Here is a 22,328-nt window from a genome sequence, read left to right as displayed (position 1 = left end):
TTAAGTATGGCATGTGTATCTTTGTATAGGGTTTGAAAGAAGCTAGCTCATTTTTGGACTTTTCACTCCAATATAAATAGGAAATAAAAGCAATAATAGTTAATCCCTAGTCACTATTTGTATCTAACACAAACTACAACTTGGAAATTGTGCTCTTAGTTTTATATAACTATTATTATGGGACTGCAGATATAAGCCAAATGGATTATTTTCTGTATATTTACAATTAAGTTAATCAGAGTGAAAGTCATCATATAATTTATTTCATAGTGTTTTGAACATTTTATTAAATGTTGTTGCATTGTAAGTTAGACTATGGCTTCAATAATACAAATACAATAATACAAATAATAATGGTAATAAACATTCCATGTGGTTAGTGCAGAGTATGTAATGTTTGCATTTCTGATACTTTAATTTCCTTTGTAGTATGGCAAATTTGTTATTCTTCCAGTAAAACTATAATACTCAACTAAAATCTGTATCTCATTGCTAGATAAGTAGATGAGTTTCAGTGGCATTTTTTAAATAACTTTGGTGCTTTACTGCAAGATATTTAAACAGATACTCTTTGTAATGTTGCTGAATTGCTAGGAAGTCTTAAAAGATAACAAATTGTTTAATTGCCTAGCTTAAAACAAATCTAGATTTTGGAGAGTTTGAGGGTTTTAATTTTGGGTGATTTTTTTTTTTAATGAGACAGCACTATGCAAATACAGTATAACCTCATAAATTTGGATATCAAAAAATGGAATTACTGAAAATCCAGCATTTTTTAAAAGTACACTCCATCAGGGAGTAGCAGTAGTAGGTAGCAGCTCCAGTCCTGGAGCAGCAGAGGGGGAAGCTTGCATGCGATGGCTGCTACCACCACCCACCACTCCACACTTCCGCTCAATGTGTGGCCACTGCTCTGGGACCAGACGCCACCATCCTTCCCTCCCACTCCCACTCTGGGGCTGGCTGCCACTCCGGTTTCAAAAACCTGGAATGATCACATTTCTGGCAGGTGCTCAGAGGTTATACTGTAGTAGAGTCTGATTTTTCTAAAGCCCAGAACACAGTTATTTAGTGGTATGATGGGGTCTGATCCCTAATCCCAACAATCCCACCTACTGCCAGGTCATAGGCTCACTGTGACCCTACATCAGAATGCGCTTTGCTGTAGTAGTTGTGGGGCAAGGCAACCAAGTCATGGTGAGTCTTGCAGCTTGCTGTGATCCAGCACCATGCTCTCTATAGGCAAGTGCCGTGCCAGGTTGTGTTGTGCTCTGTGGCTTCCCATAATCTGGCACCCCAGACCAGCTGATGAATTCCCCTCCACTTAAGTCTAACGTCTGCCAGGGACCTAATTAACTCCTTTAATTCTTTTCTATTATTTAATGGTCTTTTAATCAAGGAGCAGGCTAATTGGGGAATGGTGACACAGAGTATAATAAAGTGCTATCAAATACAAACAATAAAGAAACTGGAAATAGTCCTAGAAAATGATCTTTTTTCTTTGCTATCTTCTTTCAGATCTAGTAATCTTAGAGTATGTAGTGGTTCATATGTTTTGGGAGCTTAGATTTGGCAAAAAATGGCTGACCTGATCTAACTTAGTTCACCTGAGGAGGTGCACAACATAGATTTGTAGGTGTTAGGGTTGGAAGGGACCTCAGTAGGTCATTGAGTCTGACCCCCTGCCGTGGGCAGGAAAGAGTGCAGGGATCACACGACCCCAGTGAGGTGCTTATCCAGTCTCCTCTTGAAGACCCTCAAGGTAGGGAAGAGCACCACCTCCTTTGGAAGCCCATTCCAGAATCTGGCAACCCTTACTGTGAAGAAGTTCTGTCTAATGTCCAACCTAAATCTGCTCTCCATCAATTTGTGGCCGTTGTTCCTAGTTATTCCAGTAGGTGTCCTAGTAAATAGAGTATCTCCTATTCCCTGCTGCCCTCCCCTGATGAATTTATAGGCTGCCACAAGATCACCTCTCAGCCTTCTCTTGCGAAGGCTGAAGAGATCTAGGTCCCTGAGACTCTTCTCGTAAGGTCTTGCCTGCAGGCCTCTGACCATATGAGTGGCCCGCCTCTGAACCCTCTCAAGATTCTCTGCATCTCTCTTGAAGTATATAGATCAGGTGGAGCCATGCCTGATCTAACCAAATGTGCATACACTTTTGGAGTGCAGCCCCAGGACTGGGAAAGCCCAGCTGCTCACCTCAGTCCTGGGGCTGCACTTCCTACACCTTCCCACCCTGATAGGGCTATTTTTAGCCCTCCAACCCCCACCCCTAGATGGACAACCTTGCCTCATGGGCACATCACAACTCCCCCACCACCCTGGTCTCACCTGCCTTTCCCTCAACCCTGACTTAAATCGAATTCCCGGCACCAGTGTATGTATGCACAAGTGAAGACCCAATCTATGATCATGTGACTTAAAGTAATCTATGTGATCACAGATTGGGTCCCAGGAGTATCTGCATGTGCTGAAATACTGTATCACTCAAACTGGAAACTGTGTAGTTGTATTTCTGAAATGCTGCTGGTAGGCTAACTAGCCACCCAGTGTTTGACAATACCATTGCCTGCCCAGTAAATCTGCAGTGTAAACATGTCCTTAAGATTTACAAAGAACTATAATATGTTTAAACTGTTGAAATATGACTTTTAAATAGATGTTTCATTAAGTATTTATGTTCCCTTTGTATACATATATAGATTTTTCAGTCTGAATTACACTTGAGTCTACTGAGTGGTGTGTAATATCTCACCAGAGTAACTGAACCTTTTCTAAGTTAATTCAGTAGTGATAAAAATAGAAAGTATTTTGTTCACTTCACAAAGGCCCATTTTCTTCTGTGTTTTTAGGTATGATCAACCTCACTCATTAAGAAATCATGAAACAGACCAACAAAATCATGAATTTACTTAGAAATCACCAGGGTGGGTTTTTTTTTTCATTTTATTTTTTAGTTGGACCAAAATATTAACAAATAAGTGGCCAAATTTAGGTTCCTAAATCTTTAATTAGACACACAAATAAGTGGCCTGATATACAAAAATGCTGAAAATGCAGAAAGCAAAGGGAGCTCCTGGAAGTTTAGTACTTTTGAAAATCAGACCACTTATTTAGTTGTGTTGTGAAAGTATGGTATTATTTCATAGGATCAATGCAATATTTCATCTAACATTGTTCATTCTTTTAATTAATATTATTTTAGGGGGCAAAATACCACCAAACCTTGCAGTAATTGCAATGTCTTCTTTAAAGAAAGAAAATAAAAGGATTTCAGATATGTATTGGATAAAATTGAGATACTGTAGTTTATCAAATTTGTGTTTAGCAGTTATGTTGTAAACTTCTATAGAGAAATTTATTTTGACATGGATAAGACACAGACATTACCTCTGTGAAATTTTAAATATGATGTGCTAACATTTTCTAGCTTTCCTACTGATCTAATCCTATTTGTCATGGAAAGGTTAAGGACAGAGTAATGTAGAAATGAATAAGAGAAAATTAAGACACATTCAAAAAATGGGGGCTATATCTTGCATTACTTTGCTTTTCTTTTGATTTTGTTTTGTTTGCTCAAATCATATAAAATTTTATGGAACAATAATATCTGAATCACTTTCTTAAATATAATATTCTTTTTCACATTGACTTTAAATTGAAAAATGAGTGTATGTGACAACTCTAATTTATTATATTTCTTTAAAAGTTTCTGTAAAGTTATCAGCTTCTGGTATAAAATAGCTATCTAAATGCCTGAAACCCAGATGTACTGAGTCTGAAGTATAGCTGTTGTGTTTCAATTTTTAAAAAAATAAGGGGTTCACATCATTGGGCACTGTATTTAAATATATCAGAAGAGAAGAGCAAGAGAAAGAATGCCTTCAGGAGCTATTTGTGCTGTATAGTAGTAGACTTCCATTTAGTGTAAATTAGTCAAATATTGACACAGTAATATTTCCTGAGTATACTGTACTGAAATTTGCTGTTATACTAGTGGTCATGTTTAGTTCTTTATGTGTATATGATTCCCCATTCTACCTTGAAAAATGATTCATTTTCAAGTATATACTGGGCGTGTCTGACGATTGTAGGTATTGTAGGTCTTATAGCCACTGCTGAGAGTTTGTTTACATACAGGTGGTGACAGGGTGGACCTTAATATCGGATCGCCCAGTCTACCAGCAGACTGATCTTACTTTTCTCACCTGCCACAACTTCGTTGGTACAATGTCTCTGTCTTCAGAGTCAGTCTGTGTCCCCTTTACCTTGGGATCAGTCTCTCATATTCCAAACTGATTAATCTAATTCTGCTCATTAGAGATCCGCATACGTCTACAGGTGAGCAAACACAGTCCCTTGGTAGGATCTCTCTTCTGAGCAAAACAGAGACCCACCAGGGTGCCTCTAACCTTAGAAGGAAGTCTTCCTTGCTTCCCTCCAGGGTTCTTAGCAGCTACTCCATTTAAGTGCTTTCAAAATCCTCGTGTAGTCATGCTTCTCCATGCCTCCTTCTTTTGGTCACTCCCCAGTGTTGCTCTGACAGGGTCAGCAGTACCTGCTTGCAGGATTGCTCATCCGCTTCTCTCAGCAGCTTGCAGGGAATCAACCCTCTCTGCCCCTCTCCAGGACCAGAAGTACCCCCTGACAGCTTCCCTCCTCCAATCCGAAGTGAGAGGCTGGTCCGGAAGTGTTGCTGTGATTCCTTTCATTTTCTCTGGTCTCAGCTGCAGCCTTGCTGGCTGCTCATGCTTTAAGCTCTGTTTACTTTTATTTTCCCTCTCTGTCACTGCCGGCTGCTCTTCCTCCCTTCGTCTCAGGTGCTTGGTATGTAAAGCACCTCAGGGGCTTTATTTACTTCCTTGCACTCCTTCACAGTGTGTCTACATGTGAATTTAACTGTCTTAAATCTAATACACATTAAACTAATGTGCATTAAGCATTTTTTGGCAGGTGTCTATATGTAGTGGGACTGGGGGGATCTCCAGCCTCTGCCCATATGGCTGCCAGAACTTGGCAGCCATGCTGAAGCCAGAGCCAGCTGTTAGCACTTGGCAGCCATCTTAAAAGCTCACCCTAGCCCTGCTACCTCTGGGCCTGCTGCACCAGCCAGCACTGATGGCAGTGCATTGTGCTGCAGAATAGGACAATGACCACTGGGTCAACACATTCCAGAAGACCCAGGGCACCTTTGAAGACCCACCTGGAGCTCCAGGACATGGAGCCCAGCCCAGCCATCCCCATCAACACCCACCCACCTGCCCTGCTGCCAGCACACCCCCTACCCCATGCCCATACCCCAGCACCACTCCAGGACACAGACATGTTTCTAATGAAAACCTTTATTCCCCTTACAACCCCCATCCACATCCCCCCCACCTCCCTCCTCAACTAACAGAGCCCTTTCCCCACCTCCCTCACCAATACACAGAGCCTCTTCACCACCCTTTCCCACCAACAATAAAAAACCCTCCTCCCAAACTGTATACTTCAGTCTCAGTCTTTATCTGAGTCCTGGAGTGGGGGCTGTGTAGTGGAGATGCCCAAGGTGCAGAGCCTGACAGACAGCATCCTGGCCACAGACAGTACCCCCCACTGGTCTGGGGGATATGGAAAACAGGGGCTCCTGTGGACAGGAGGTGGTAGAGGCCCTCCTCCAAGGCCCAGGCAGGGGCCTACTGAGGAGTGATGGGTGGGACTCAGGGGCCCTGGCTGGCCAGTTGCTGCTGGAGCAGCTCTATTCAGCACTGTTCCAGGGCCTCTAGCTGGGCCCAGTGTGTCTGCTGTACCCCGTCCTGTGCCTCCTCCTAGATGGTCTCCCAGGTGATGTCTTCATCCCATCAGGCCAGCTACCATGTCTCCCACACTTGCTGCTGCACCTGCTCCCATGCTGCCCAGTTCACCACCACCACCACCAGCTGCTGGAGCAGGAGGGTCCAGTCCCTGGTGTGCCACTGGTACATCCAGAGCATTTGGGCGGCTCCAGCAGTGGGTGGTGGTGACCCTGCTGTGGCACTCCTGCAGTGCCCTGCAGACGGGACTCGCAGAAAACAGGGGTGTAGGGCTGGTCATGGCCCCACCCTCCCCACAGGAGGCCTCTCCAGGGATGTGCCATGGGGACACTCCCCCCATCCTGCCACTGTGCCCCAAGTGTGCCCCTGTTGCGTGTGCCCCAGGAGGTGTGTGATGAGCTGTTTGTGCAGGGAGAGGGCAATCTGAGCCACTACTCCCTGCTGCTGCTGATCCTGCTGGTGCCCCAGGCACACCTGCACTCCTGGTTTGCGACCCTGAGCTACGATGACGTGGTGGGCAAACTGGGGCTGCCCCACAACCTTTGCTGCCACCTGGAGGGCTACCTGTCACAGCATTACATGACCCTGCCCCCCACTGCCCAGGAGGACATTACCAATGGCATCAACACCTTCTTTGGCATGTGAGAGGCCTGTGCCCACCCATCCGTGGGAACATGGGCTGCTCAATAAAATTTTGAACTGTGTCCCACCTCTCTGCATCCTATGTGGTGGTGGGGGGGGGAGGGGGGATCTTGGGGTAGGGGCAGGGCCAGGAACTGGGAGGGCCCTCTCAGTGCAGGACTTACCATGTGTCTAGGGCTGGCAAAGCTGGAGGCTCAGCATGAGGCTCCCCATCAGTGATGGCATCTGTCTGCACCCAGTGTCCACGGCCTGTGGTGAGCAGCAGGCTGGCACCCAGGGTACCCCCACAGGAAGGAGCTAGCACTGATGGTGCCTGGTGGTGTAGCTCAATGTTCCTCATGGCGGGGTGTGGGGCTGGGCTGAGGGCAAGGCAGGCCCTGGGCAGGACTGTGAGCTGCCAGTGGATGCAGCATCTGAGGAGGTGGGCAGGGCAGGGTGCTGAAGACCCAAGGTCCCTTCCTTTGGTGACACATCACTGGAGGCATCAGGGTGGGGTGTAGGTGAAGGCAGGCTGCCCCTGCTGGTGGCACTCACAGAGGTGTAGCCTGTCTCCCAGGGCATCAAAATGTGGGTCAGTTCCTACACAAAAGTCATGGTCTTCTGGGCACAGCCAGACTGATGATGTTGGTCACAGCCATCCACTGTGCCCACAAGACCTTGGCCTTCACATGGCACTCCCGCGCCATCTGCTAGTGGTCTTGCACATGCATCCCAGCTGAAATGTCCTCATAAAATGGTGCATTTGAGTGCCCACCCTGCATGAACTGTCTCTTGACATTAGCCCCACCTCAGAGTGCTACAAGGTTTCACATCTCCTTCCAGGTCCAGTTGGGGCACTGGGTGTTCGGGATGGGCATTGGGCATGCAGGTGGAGCCAGGGCTTGATGGGGACAATGTGCTGCACATTTCAGGCTGTCTCTGCAATGCTGGCCACGAGGGCTGCCAGCAGCACACAGGACAGTGGCACAACCAGGGATGGGGAGTCACTCAGCAGGGGCACTTCAACACAGTGCCTGCAAAGAGACAGAGCTGGGGTTGAGCAGGAGCAGGGAGCAGGTGCTGTTTTTGCTGCCATAGACAGTAGGGCCAGCAGCCCTGGAGAGAATCTCAGGGCTGGGCAAGGGACATAGCAGGCTGCAGCCCTTTGCAACACTCACCTGTGGCCAAGGAACAGCTCTGGCTAGGGGACAGGATGGGCAGATGCTACTTAGGTCCTGTCCTGGGGGCACATGGGGCCTGATGGGCTCCTGCAAAGAGCACTGGTTCCTTCAGGCTCCCTATGCTGCATGCTGAAAGGCACAAAATGGCTGGAGGGTTTTTTAGCCTGCAGGTAGGGGCTGCCAGAGAGCAGCTCAGCCCTGGAAGAGGAGAGGCAGCTAGCCAAAAGCCCCAGCCCCCTAGTGGCTGGGCAGACTCAGCACTAAAGTCTCTGCGTTAATGCACATTAACACGTCTACACATGCATTAATGCACTTTAACTAATCTCACCTAAATTGGATACTTGCTTGGATACGCATGTGCAGACACATGCCCTTAATGCACCTTAAATTGGGCTAGTGCACATTAAATGTCAATGTGTAGACCTATCCACTAAGCACTACTTAACTACAGGGAGATTTTCAGGTTACTGTCGAGCGATGGTTCTCAACAAGTTACTTAACTAGAGTGGGGTGACTGGGGCAGCTGCCCTGAGTGCTGACTTTGTGGGAGAGGGGGAAGAAACAATGGCTGCCACTGCAGCCACATGATCAGGACAGTGGCAACCAGAAGTAACTACTGCCTCTGTGTTTCACTGCTGGATTGACTGCCTGGCCATATTGTCACACGTTTGTTCTCAACTTTTTTAGATTCAAGACACTCTTCTGTAGGCAGAAACTACTTCTCAGAAAATTCCAGCTCATAGTTTTCATTTGTTTTTTTTTGACTACAGAAAAATAATAGAGCAATTCTCTTATTGCAAGGAATTCAGAAAACCCACAATAGGTTAAAATATTTTTAATACTGGATTTCTGTTTGAAATTTCTGTGTTAATCATGTTTGCAGTGCTAATATTGCATGGCACCCTTGAAAGCATCTCAAGGCACCCCAGAGTATAGTGGCACCTTGGTTGAAAATCACTGATCTCAAGTGCATGATGGTGCATTTTCTAGGTTGTGTTTCCCATTCTGTATCAATGGATTAATTCACTTTGGCAACTTATATTAATGTAACAATAACACTTTGTGCATTCAAATGGAGTGATTGACTATTGCATGGTTATATAGATAAATTAAATTAGTGACTGTGTGGATATGAAAATAATTGAGTTCCAGATTGAAAGTTAGTTCAGATTTGGAGTGGCACAGTGATTATTAATAAACATTACATAGATCAATAATATTCTTAAGCAAAATTCTTTGAAAAATGAGTCCAGTGGCACATTAGATGCTTTACTGAACATTTGGATTATGATTCTCTTTGGGAGCCCTAGTTATATAATGTGTTTACTTGGAGAAGAGAATATGTGGATATCAGTTATGTAATATAAATTAAAGTGAAATTTCAGCTTCTATCACATAGCTATAATAATTTTCTATTTTATGTGCCAGTTCATTACTACATACATCAGGTTGTTTCCATAACAACAAAGGAAGGCCCCTGTACATGACAAATAATTGTGGGTGCCTGGGCAACCTATGCATGCTGACTAGATAATGCACAATCCATTATATAATTACAAATATGATTTTATGTCATGGATATCAGAAGTTCTAGTGTCATTTAGGATATTAACATTCCTTTCAGTGCACTTAGGCCAGATTGTCAAAAAACCCTCAGAATGTGAAGCAGTAAGCTGTTCTCATAATCTGACTGACTGTCTCATTGGGAGCTTTTGGGAACTAAGCTCTTTTGAAAATGTGGTTTTGAGGTTTTGTCTTGCAAGTCTGATATACCTATAAAACACAAACAATTAAAACAAATATTATTTATTTTTTCAAACCTATATATTGCTAAATTGTAAGAGATTACATTTGTTCCTTGAATGTGCATGTTAAAAAAAGACCACCAAATATATAGTCAAACCTCAACTTGATGAACTGGGATCAGTAAAAATAGGATTTACAGTATAAAAAAATAAATTTTGGTGGGCTAAAAGTTCTTATTTTATTAAGACTATCTCATTAGTTCCAAACCAAGCAATTTGTCTAGTACATAGAGCCAAGGCTGGTCAATAATAACAATCCTGATTACTTTTATCCAATATAACCAGGATACAGTAGAATAGATTCTCTCTGGTGGCCTTTCTGTGATGTCCTGAATTTGGGCTCAGTGCAGGCAACATACCTCCTGGGCCCCCAAATCTGGATGAGAAAATGGTGTCTCTGTGCTGCAGAAGGGAGTTACCAACCACCACCACTTTTCTCTTTCTTGGTGCAGTAGTCCTGGAGCTCCTGTCTTTGGGGCCTTGAACTTCCTGCTTTCTAGGCTGCTACCTCCTCTGCCTCTTCCTCAGCAGTTCCACCACAGAGTGCCTTATAGCAGTTGCAGACTTCACCTTGCTCCTCTTCAATTCTGGGAGCTTGTCTTCTTCAAATAGTCACAGTTGCACACATGCAGGGAGCCTGGTCTGGTGCGCTGGAAATCCAGTGTGTCAGAGAGGACTTGATCAATTGAATCTGCTAGAACACACAAATTGACATGCTTTGGCATCCTTGTGTGTATCGACGGCGCAGTGCACCTCCGCTCTGAGAAAATGGCTGTGGTGCGCTTTGAACTAAAACATGTTTGATGTGTTTTAGTTCAAAGCACACCACCGCCATTTTCTCAGTGCAGAGGTACACTGTACTGCAATGCTTTTAATTAGATAGCCGTGCTAATTAGAAGCACCCGGCGCTGTTGGGAATGCATATAAAAAATGCCTATGCTGCCACTTCTCATTTGGCTTCTCCATTACCAGCTTCTCATAACTCTTGTCCCAGTAATCTTCCTGGTCCTGGATGCAATGCAGTGTCGATACATGTGCTTCCAATCTGTGAATCTTCTTCACAGCAGACAGCAGGTTACACTTGGTGCATATGAAGTGCTTCAGACTCTCTGGGAGGAACACAAACATGGCATATCCCTTACAGGTCATAACAGCTGACCCACACTTCATTTGTACCTTTTTTAATCCCTGAAGCAAACCTGTGCTATGAGAATAAAAAAAAAAAGAAGGGGAGGGGGGGGGGAGACACACCACAAGAGCCTGCATGACAAGCACTTGCACCAGGGCCCTTGCCTGCCCACCCACCCACACATACAGACAGATGATCAGAGTCTTTTCATCTGTGGCTCTCTCCTACGGAGAACTCCCTGGGCAAACTCCCTCTCTGTTTGCTGCCCTCTGTTCCCTGTTCCCACAGATCACTAGGGGCTGCCTTTTTATAAGGCTGCCTAGCTTAGCTCCACCCCTCAATTACCTAAACTAGCTGCACCCAGAGCAAGCCCTGTCACTCAGTCACTCAAGAAGAGGGAAGGAAAGAAAAGAATCAAAGGAGGAGAAAAAGAAGGAAGGAGAGAGAAAGAGAGAAAAAAAATCATATACCTTGGGGGGAGACTCCCCAAAAATATACCAGGCACTAGGCAAACACTCCACTGCCAATTAGCCACCCCAAGTCACTAGCACAGAGAAAAGCCTCTTCAAGTAAGTCCCACATCTGAGCTGCTTATCCCAGAGCAACTGCTCCCTGCTTACTGCTTAGCCAAAGCTCATCCATCCTTCGGACCACTACCCCTTCCTGTTTATCTATGTAAGCTCCCGTAATACTGCCAGGAATGACACTGACCAGAACAGAAGTGACTATGAGACTCTTGTCAGGAGGATTAAAGAACTTGGAGCACAAGTTGTGTAAGTAAGGTGGTGGTGTCAATGTGAAGGCTTTGGTTTCTTTGACAATGGGCAGATGTCCTTGGGAGGAGGGCTGCTATCAAGAGATGGGATCCATCTGATAAGAATGGTGAAGACCATCTTTGTGCATTGTCTGGCCAAGCTAGTAAGGAGGACTTTAAATTAGGTTCTATGGGGAATGGTTATCAAAACCCTTCATTAACAGGAAATGCAGTCCAGAGGGGAAAGGACTCATAGATTCATAGATGTTAGGGTTGGAAGGGACCTTAATAGATCATCGAGTCTGACTTCCTGCATAGTCAGGAAAGTGTGCTGGGTTCAGATGACCCCAGTCAGATGTCTATCTGACCTCCTCTTGGAGACCCCCAAGGTAGGGGGTGGCCCTGCTCTGGACCCTCTCCAGACTCAGAAAAGCAACTCAACTCTGGGAGAAGGTCAGAGACCTACAGGACTGCAACAAGTAGCATGAAAGGGAAGTGAGGAGGTCAAAATGCAAAGTACAGGTCAGTCACATCTTACTCAGGGGTTAGGTTTTGAAGTCCGTGTGTAAGGCGAAAATTGCGTATAGTCAAATCGCGTATTACTGTGCCAGCAATTTGACTAGCAGTGACTGCCTCTGCCTCCAAAACCTCCCACTGCTGCTGCAGAGCCGTGCTTAGAGCTGTGTGGCCAGCGGCAGCGGCGCAACGCGGGGTGGTGGTGGGGTGGCTGCGTGCTGCCCAGCCACCACCACGCTGCCAGCGGTGACTGCCTCTGCCTCCAAAACCTCCCGCTGCTGCCACAAACTCAAGCCCTGCCCCCCCTCTCACCCCGCATATAGTTGAATTTGCACAAGTTAAATACGCATGTGATGCAACTGACCTGTATGTTTGATGCATGTATACAAATGTGAGAAGCATGGGGAATAAACAAGATGAACTGAAAACTGCAGCCTGTGAAAAAAAAACTATGTTCTGCTTGGCATCACAGAGACCTGGTGGGACAACTCGTAAAACTGGAATGTGAACATCGAGGGTTACACTCCCTTTCAGAAGGACAGGGTTTGGGGAAAAGGTGGTGGTGTTGCTTTGTATGTCAAAAACATATACACTTGTTCTGTGGTTCAGGAGGAAGAAGACAGCAAACCAGAATGCATTTGGGTGAAGATGAAAGGTGAAAAATATGACACCAATATATTGGTGGACATTTATTTCCTAATCAGGAAGAAGAAGTGGATGAGGAACTCTTCAAGCATGTGACAAATTTATTCAAAAGCTGTGGGATGGCACTGATGGGAGACTTCAGTTTTCTGGAAATCTGCCTGAAGAACAGTGCAGCCAAACATAAAATGTCAAGATGCTTCCTAACTTGTGTGGAGAACAATGTTCTCTTCTAGAAAGTAAAGGCTGCAACTAGGGGATCATCTATCCTGGAGCTTTCCTTGGCCAACAGGGAAGAATTGGTTGTGGATGTGAAGGTGATTGGTAACTTGGGGAGGAATCAATCACAATATGCTAGAATTCCAGATCCTGAGACAGGGAATGCATGAGATCAGCAAAGGATGTTAGACTTCTAAAAGTTGAGATCTAGGATGTTAGATTTCTAAAAGCTGGATTTATTCTGACTCAATATGTTAATAAGCATGGTGCCCTCGGACAATAGATTGAGGATAAAAGCACCAACGAGGGCTGGGAGCTTCTAAGGGGCATGATATTGGAAGCCCAACAAGAAATTGTCCCAACACAATGGAAGCACAGGAAGATTGTCAAGAGACAAGAAGCTTCTAAAATGCCTCAAATGCAAAAGGAAACCATACAGGCAACAGAAGAATGGGCGGGTTACCAAGGATGCATACCAGGAAATAGCACAAACCTGCAGAGAAAAAATCAGGAAGACAAAGATAAAGAATGAGCTGTACCTGGCAAAAGAGGTTAACGACAACAAGAAGAGGTTTTATAAGTATGTTGGCCAGAAAAGAAGGACCAAGAAAGCTGTGGGTCCACTGTTAACAAGCCAGGGGGAACTCCTAACTGAAGATGCAAAGGCAGAGCTACTCAATAGCTATTTTGCCTCAGCCTTCACTAAAAAATTAAGCTGCCAGATGCCTAATAGGGATTATCTGGATAATGGGGAAAGCTGAAAGAGGAGATAAAAGAGACAGAAAACTTTTGTTGGGTCTGAATAAATTCAAGTCTGCAGGGGCAGGTGAGCTTCATCCCAGGGTCCTGAAGGAACTGGCAGAGGAGATCTAGGATACCTTGGCAATGATCTTCATGAGGTCATTGGAGATGGACCAAGTATCAGAGGACAGGTAAAGGGCCAATATAGTGCCGCTCTAAAAAAAAAAAAAAGGCAAGAAGGAGGACCTGGGGAACTACAGTCCAGTTAGCTTCATGTCAATAGCTGGGAAGGCTCATAAGGAAGGCCATTTGCAAACACCTGGAGGAAGAAAGGCTGATTGCAAGTAGCCAGCATGGATTTTTTGGAAAACAGATCATGTCAAACAAACCTGATCTCCTTTGACAAACAAACTACTTGGGTGGATGAAGGGAATGCTGTGGACATAGTGTATCTGGACTTCTGTAAGACTTTTGACAAGTTCTTGCACAACCTTTTAATAAACAAAGAAACGTGGACTGGATAAAGATGGATAAAAAGCTGGTGCAATAGCCACAAGTAAAGAGTAATTATTAATATCTCCATGTCAGAATAGCAGGAGGTTTTGAGTGCACTCCCACAAGAGTCTCTCTTTGGCCCAGTGCTTTTCAATGTTCAGTGCTGTTCAATTAATGATTTGGATGCTGGCATAGAAAACTTCTCACGCAAGTTTGCGGGTGACATGAAACTAGGTAGGATTGTGAACATGTTGGAGGATGTGAGTGTGATTCAAAAGGATCTTGATAGATTGAAAAGTTGGGGTAGAGCTGCAAGAGTGGCTTGAAGTTGCCACAAAGTAAGTTTGGGTTGGATATCTGGAAAAAAAAAATCTTCACTGTTAGAATAGTGAGGCAGTGGAATAGACTGTCTAAGGAAACTAGACTGTCCATCACTGAAGGTGTTCCAGAAGAGGTTGGGTAGCCACTGGTTGGGAATGATCTAGGTGTAGCTATACCTATTTTCTATCATAGGTATTTCCCATGCTTCTGGACTTTGCTGGATGTCCCTGATCCCCTCCTCCTTTTCTGCTACACGTGTTTGGGTGGTTTTAAGCCTCCTGAGAGGCATTGGGTGCTGGTTACAGCTAAGTCTGGGGACTTCAACTGGGGTGTGTTGATTCTCCTGATAGGAGCAAAACAGGAGGTGTCTGGCATTGGGGGCTCCTCCACTCAAGGTCAGACTGATCATCATATTCGGGGTCAGGAAGGAATTTTATCCCCTGGTCTGATTAGTACGGACAGGGGAGGAGGAGTGGGCGGGCTGGTCCTTCCTCTGTAGCAGGGGGTGTGGCCTTCTACCTGGGAATTCTTGAGCAAATATTAACAACATTTTATAGAAGCAAGATCACCAAAGACGAATATACCTCCTCTGCTCATGCTTGTAGGGAGGCAGTTAGACGGGCCAAAGCTACCATGGAGCTGAGGATGGCAACCCAAGTAAAAGACAACAAGAAATTGTTTTTTAGATATATAGGGAGTAAAAGGAAGACCCAGGGAGGAATAGGACCCCTGCTAAATGGGCAGAAACAATTGGTGACGGACAGGGGGGACAAGGCTGAACTCCTCAACGAGTTCTTTGCCTCAGTGTTCCTAAGCGAGGGACACAACAAGTCTCTCACTGGGGTTGTAGAGAGGCAGCAGCAAGGCGCCAGACTTCCATGCGTAGACCCTGAGATGGTGCAGAGTCACTTGGAAGAACTGGATGCCTTTAAGTCGGCAGGCCCGGATGGGCTCCATCCGAGGGTGCTGAAGGCACTGGCCGACATCATTGCAGAGCCACTGGCAGGAATATTCGAACGCTCGTGGCGCACGGGCCAAGTCCCGGAGGACTGGAAAAGGGCTAACGTGGTCCCCATATTCAAGAAGGGGAGGAAGGAGGACCCGGGCAACTATAGGCCAGTCAGTCTCACCTCCATCCTTGGCAAAGTCTTTGAAAAAATTATCAAGGCTCACATTTGTGAGAGCCCAGCAGGACAAATTATGCTGAGGGGAAACCAGCACGGGTTCGTGGCAGGCAGATCGTGCCTGACCAATCTAGTCTCTTTATATGACCAGGTTACGAAACGCCTGGACACAGGAGGACGGGTGGATGTCGTATACTTAGACTTCAGGAAGGCCTTCAATACGGTATCCCACCCCATACTGGTGAACAAGTTAAGAGGCTGTGACTTGGATGACTACACAGTCCGGTGGGTGGCGAATTGGCTGGAGGGTCGCACCCAGAGAGTCGTGGTAGATGGGTTGGTTTCGACCTGGAAGGGTGTGGGCAGTGGGGTCCCGCAGGGCTCAGTCCTTGGACCGATACTCTTTAATGTCTTCATCAGTGACTTGGATGAGGGAGTGAAATGTACTCTGTCCAAGTTTGCAGATGACACAAAGCTATGGGGAGATGTGGACACATCTTCCCCGGAGGGCAGGGAACAGCTGCAAGCAGATCTGGACAGGTTGGACAAGTGGGCAGAAACCAACAGAATGCAGTTCAACAAGGAGAAATGCAAAGTGCTGCACCTAGGGAGGAAGAATGCCCAGCACACCTACAGCCTAGGGAATGACCTGCTGGGTAGCACGGGAGTGGAAAGGGATCTTGGAGTCCTAGTGGACTCCAAGATGAACATGAGTCGGCAGTGTGACGAAGCCATCAAAAAAGCCAATGGCACTTTATCGTGCATCAGCAGATGCATGACAAATAGGTCCAAGGAGGTGATACTTCCCCTCTATTGGGCGCTGGTCAGACCGCAGTTGGAGTACTGCGTGCAATTCTGGGCACCGCAATTCAAGAGGGATGCGGATAACCTGGAGAGGATCCAGAGAAGGGCCACTCGTATGGTTAAGGGCCTGCAGACCAAGCCCTACGAGGAGAGACTAGAGAAACTGGACCTTTTCAGCCTCCGCAAGAGAAGGTTGAGAGGCGACCTTGTGGCTGCCTATAAGTTCATCACGGGGGCACAGAAGGGAATTGGTGAGTATTTATTCACCAAGGCGCCCCCGGGGGTTACAAGAAACAATGGCCACAAGCTAGCAGAGAGCAGATTTAGATTGGACATTAGGAAGAACTTCACAGTTCGAGTGGCCAAGGTCTGGAACAGGCTCCCAAGGGGGGTGGTGTTCTCCCCTACCCTGGGGGTCTTCAAGAGGAGGTTAGATGAGTATCTAGCTGGGGTCATCTAGACCCAGCACTCTTTCCTGCTTATGCAGGGGGTCGGACTCGATGATCTATTGAGGTCCCTTCTGACCCTAACATCTATGAATCTATGATATTGGCTACCATGGTTCCCCTGCTTTACCTGTGGCATGTTAGGGTGTTAAGTCTATGTTGTGTCAAGGTTGAGGGTAGTCTTATCTACATAAGTTTAGATTATGGTTGTATGGGATAGTTTGGATAGGGATGATCTTGTTTTAGGGAGGGGGTTGGACTAGATCACCTCTGGAGGTCCCTTCCAGTCCGACTTGTCTGTGACTCTGTGACACTTCTGCTACTGCAAATACAATAAAACCTCCACTACTTTCTACTACTTTCTTCTAACACTTACATCTTTCTTACTGATTGTGTGGTACTGTTTTGGAATTACATACAACCTTACAGTTGAGGAAAACAAACTTTTTAAAGGAAGTTTTGGGGCTTTTGTTAAATGTGATTCACTTCACAGGTGAATAAACAGGGAGGGAGTGGTTAAAGGAATTGTATCCATATGAAGATGAAACTTCTCCCCCAAAATATTGTACTCTGTATGGATTCAATAACAGCTAAGATTACTATTCTCAGTAGGTTAATATCCTTGAGTATGGAGGGGAAAAGCCCACACAAAAAGAGAGAGAGAGAGAAAGAAAGAGAGAGTTGGTTTTTCTTTTTATTCTCTGTTATTTGTGTATGCTTTTCATGCATGGAAAGATGAGACATTTAAAAATAGGGATTTTGATTGAAAAACCACAAAAACTGTTAAGGAACTAAGGCTAGGTGCCATGATTTAAATTATTTTCAATTCTTTTTTTAAAATTGACTTTATATCAAATTGATGGTATCACTTTAAATGACTTACATGGCAGGGAGAGCAGGAAATGGAACTGAGGATGTTCAATCCTGAGTCTTCTGATTTAAATGGCAGATAATTCTACCATGTACAAACTCTACCAGGTATAGGCAAAAAGTATAAAAGTACAAAGTGGTGGAGCCTGACAGGCGATGAAACAGATATGTGGGAGCTCATTGCTACTCTGAAATTATGTTTTCTTAAAATCAAAAGAAATATCTCAATGAAGGGTATGGCTATGCCACAGTTAAATGTGTGGCTCCACTTACTTAGACATACTTGAGTTTGCTATAAATTAGCTGTCTTATTTACTGGTAACAAAGCAGTTTGAGCAATATATTTCCCTGAGAAGCTGGGGTAATATTTGGGTAATTATGTTGCGCTCAGCTTTATGCTGATGCAGTTTCAGTACACCATAATAACCAAAGTATTTATACAGACATTGTAGTGACTGCAGTGCATGCATAGCCGAAAAGAAGCATCTTTGGTCTCATGGCATAAGGAGAAAGACTTCTGCAAGGTATGTGATTGAGCAAATGTTAGCATATGCCACAATTTATAGTAACTTCTGGAAGTAAAATTGGAAACACTGGCTATGGAGTTAATGAAGAATAATGGATAACATGAGTCACAAGTAGAACAAACTAATTGTAATGGTTTTTATTTTACACATTTCACATTGAGACCTCTAATAAAACAAAGGTTTTGACTAAAAGCTGTATCACTTTGGAACAATACCTAGTGTTTTTGAGAATGAGGTCTGCTATTGCAGTGGAGCTACCAGGTAAGTCATCTTTTGATATATTTGCTTTGACAGGGGTTTTCTTATCCACTTTAGTAGTGGGCACTCAGTGACTGGCTATGCATGTAATACAATATGAAATTCAGAATAATGTATCATTTGGTCTATTGTCAAGGTGAAGGCTGACCTTAATCTAGATGGAGGCAGGAATCCTCCTGCAGGATTTCCCTCACATTCGATGTATGGACCAGGCCAGCTGTGCCTAGGGGTCCAGCATCCCCCTGCACATGCACATGTGGTGACAGCTCTGATATATATATATATACCTCTAGCAGCTTTACCCATCTGCAGATGTCTCTGGATAACAGGTCTCGACTTCCTCAGCAAGGTCTTCAGGGTTACCAAATTTCCATGCCTCAGTGCAGCACTCCTGGGAAGCCACAAGTTTATGTGGCTTAGCAAAACACAAGCTATGCTTTAGGCAAACAACCTATTAGGTTCAACACATGGGAGTTTTAAAGACCTGTGATCTGTGGATGGTCAGATTACATGGGGTGATGGTATCTTTTTGCCTTACACTCTGAATCTCTGTACCCCATTTTTCTCTGATATTTGGAATAAAAAGTGACTCCCTGCTAGTGACCTTATGTTTAATTTAGAACACAACCGCAAATTATTTAGTAAATGCTTAGCTTGTCACCTGAGAAAGCTGTCATTATACTTAAAATCTAGACAGTACATGTAACAAATTGCCCTCTTGTTAAATAAAAATTTAGTACTTAGATTGAGCTCTTATATTTTCATAAACTATTGTCCTTTGGAATAATTTTTTTCCCCCACAAACAAAAGGGGTCAACACGGTATAGAGATGCAATTTGCATCTCCTAATGCCAGGAACTGTGACTCGCTCCCACCAAATAATAAAAAACACATTACCATCACATAATCAATGGTATTCAATTTCAAGCAGCAGAATTATTTTCTATCACTCTCCTCAAATTTTAGTCTAATCCAGATGTCACGACGGGGTCCTCGCGGAGGGCCGTGATCTCCTGGAGGCCCTCTCACCGCGCTACTCCGGCCCGAGGGCACCCTCCATTCTCGCCCGCCGCGTCTTGATCGAATATGTAATAGGGAGGCTGCCTTGTGTTTCCTTGGGCCTGTCAGCTCCTGGACCCCTCGTGGGTCTCCCCGTACAATGGGCGCTACCCAAGCGCCCTAGCCTTATGGGCTATGCGTGGCTCCTACCTCCCCTGATACCACGCCCCAAGCCTCGCAGATGTAAAGGACGTTGTCCGGTCTGTCTCTCTACTGTGGCCCACCCTGGGCTCCCTCTCTCATGCCTAGCCTCTTGCTGGGACTCTGATCTAGCCCACTCTGGGCCTCCCCTGCCGGTGTGGTTCCGCTCCGGGACTCTCTAGCGGGCCTCCGGTCCTATGGGCCAACCGCACGGATACCCTCCCTGACTCTGGCTCCCCGCGCTGCTACTCCCTGTCTTCTCAGGGGCAACCACAGCGCCCTGCCTTGGTCTGAGGGGGATTGTCGCACTAGCCTGTGGCCAGGCTCGCTATGCCCGTGCGCCCACACTGGGCTACTCAATAAAACACAATGGCGTTCCCCCTTTCTGGGGCTCGCCGTGCCCACACTGGGCTACTCAATAACGTACAAGGGCGTTCCCCCTCTCTGGGGGCTCGCCGCGCCCACACTGGGCTACTCAATAACGTACAAGGGCGTTCCCCCTCTCTGGGGCTCGCCGCGCCCACACTGGGCTACTCAATAACGTACAAGGGCGTTCCCCCTCTCTGGGGCTCGCCGCGCCCACACTGGGCTCCTCAGTAATACCACCCCTGTCCTGGGGCCGGGGGTCTATGTTCCCCCACACGCAATCCGGGGTCTCAGTCCCCATCCGCAACCTACGGGTTGTGCCTGCGACCCACTGGCCGCGCTCCTTGCCGCCAGCTGCTCGCGCAGTGGCGTGCGAGCTGCGCCTTCCCTGGCACTATGAAAATAATGCGCCCTCTTGGTGCTAGGGCACCCCACACCCTCTGGGGTCCCTGTGATTGAGGCCTCCTCCAACCCCTACAGCCTCACCCAAGCCTCCGGGTGTAATATACAGAGCCAAACGTAAACTAGAGCCTCCTGGCTATAACACAAATGCAAGCTGCATGGCTAAACTCTAGTGCCCATCCTCTCCGGGCTATCATGAGCTGTACTTGCCACATCCTCACTCTCAGAGCTCCTACCTCCCAGGCTGCTGGCAGAGAACTGCCAGCCTGGCCTCAGCCCTGAGCTTTATAAGAGCCAGGCCCTGCCCCCTACAGGCAGCTGGCTCCGCTTGGTTGCTCCGGCAACCCGCAGCTGCGCTCATTACCTGAGCAGCCTCAGCTGGGCTTGTTATGTCAGGCCAGGGCGCGCTCACTCGCTCCCTGGCAGTTTCTCCACTCTAGGAGCAGGGGCACCGAGGTGCCTTGCGACACCAGAATAAACAGGTTAGGAATGGAGAAGGCAAGCAGATTTCTAATGCACTGTAAAATGTTTGGGTGAAAGAGAGAGATTCTGAATCAGAATGCTGATGAAGGTGAGGTGTAAAATGCAGTAATATTTTTCCTGTTTGTTTACTTGTCATAGGTTAAATATTATTTAAGAATTTCAGTCAGGATTTTTTTTCAAAATAAAATTTATTTTAAAAATATCTTCAGTTTTGACTTCTCATTAAAAATATATATTCCATTTTGAAGTGCTTTGATTTGGATGTGTGTATAGTACAGTACTAGTTAGTAGTTAATAACTTTATGTGTAATAGTTCAAAATTTGCCATTCTTTAAATACAAGAGTACTGAGTTTTTAATCTGCCTAATAGCTATAGAGAACTTTCTCTTTTTGACAATTTTTGTTTCTGAAAATTTCCTACATAGACCTAATTGATACACATTTCAAAATATCCTTTAGTTAGCCTTAATAAATATATTTTCCTAAGTATTAGAGTACATTAGTCTTCACTTTGTCTGTGGTAATGACAGGCCGCATCTACATGAGATGCTTACTGAGCAGTAACTCATTACAACTGAGCAGTAGCGTTGCTGGGCACAAACTGTGATGCAATTCTACTATGTAGTAGTAACGAACTATTGAGCAGTAGGCATCACTAGGCAGCAGTGCTGGGATGCTACAGTGAAGTAATGCTCATTACTATGCAGTCATTTAGTATTTGGTTATGCAAGTACTAAATTACTGTGCAGTAACAACTGTGCAGCAGGTGTCTCATGTAGACGTGCCCGCAGTGTGCTAAATTACTTTTGAACAGCTATTTAAAAATGAACTACTGGTAATACTCATTTATTATTATCACTGTTAGAGTTGTTGCTGTTACCTTTGTCATTGTCATCGTCATCATCATACCTCTTGATTCAAATTAATTCTGTTAGTTGAGTAGCCAAAATTTCTCCATCCAGTGGGTTCAGTCTCTTGATACTAATGTATTAACAGTTAGTGTTAGGAAATAGTTATTTCTAATAGTCATTATGGAATAGCTAATACCAAGACGATAACATAGTTCTGAGAGACTGTCTTATCCATTTATACAAAAACATCAGACTATTGCAATGTGATAAAGTAGGACCTGGTAGGGGAGCTGCAGATTCATGGTCACCTTGGGGACAGTGACCACCAATCAATTGAATTCACCATATGGTGTAGGGTGGGTAAGATAGCTAGTAGGGTAGAAGTGCTTGACTTTAGGAAAACTAACTTCAGTGTGCTTAGGAGTCTAGTCAATGATGCACTGCAGGATAAGAGTATTGGCGAGATGGGAGTCCAGGGAGGGTGGTCGTTCCTAAAGGAAGCGATCATTCGGGCACAGAGGGAGACTATCTCAGTACGAGGGAAAAGGGGGAAAGGAGCCAAAAAACTTCCTTGGCTAAACAGGGAAATCCAGGGGAGCCAAAGGGCAAAAAAGAAGGTATATAGGTGGTGGAAGCAGGGGGAAGGTACCAAGAAGGAGTATACCTACTTGGCCTGCACTTGCAGGGAGGCAGTTAGAAAGGCCAAAGCAACTACAGAGCTGAGGCTGGCAACACAAATTAAAGACAACAAAAAGTCTTTTTTAGGTATGTAGGGAGT

At 45.5% G+C, this 22,328-nt stretch overlaps 1 protein-coding gene across 7 annotated transcripts in view; it reads left to right on the top strand.

Annotated features, from left to right (window-relative positions):
- Positions 1 to 22,328, top strand: part of RIMS2 (regulating synaptic membrane exocytosis 2) — a 933,811-nt gene that overhangs the window by 425,970 nt on the left and 485,513 nt on the right. The gene's annotated exons all lie outside the window — the stretch shown is intronic.

This window comes from Alligator mississippiensis, chromosome 3, assembly GCF_030867095.1.
Source record: "Alligator mississippiensis isolate rAllMis1 chromosome 3, rAllMis1, whole genome shotgun sequence".
NCBI lineage: Eukaryota > Metazoa > Chordata > Crocodylia > Alligatoridae > Alligator > Alligator mississippiensis.
The sequence above is the reverse complement of the archived record's forward strand: the minus strand, read 5'-3'. Positions and strand labels throughout refer to the sequence as shown.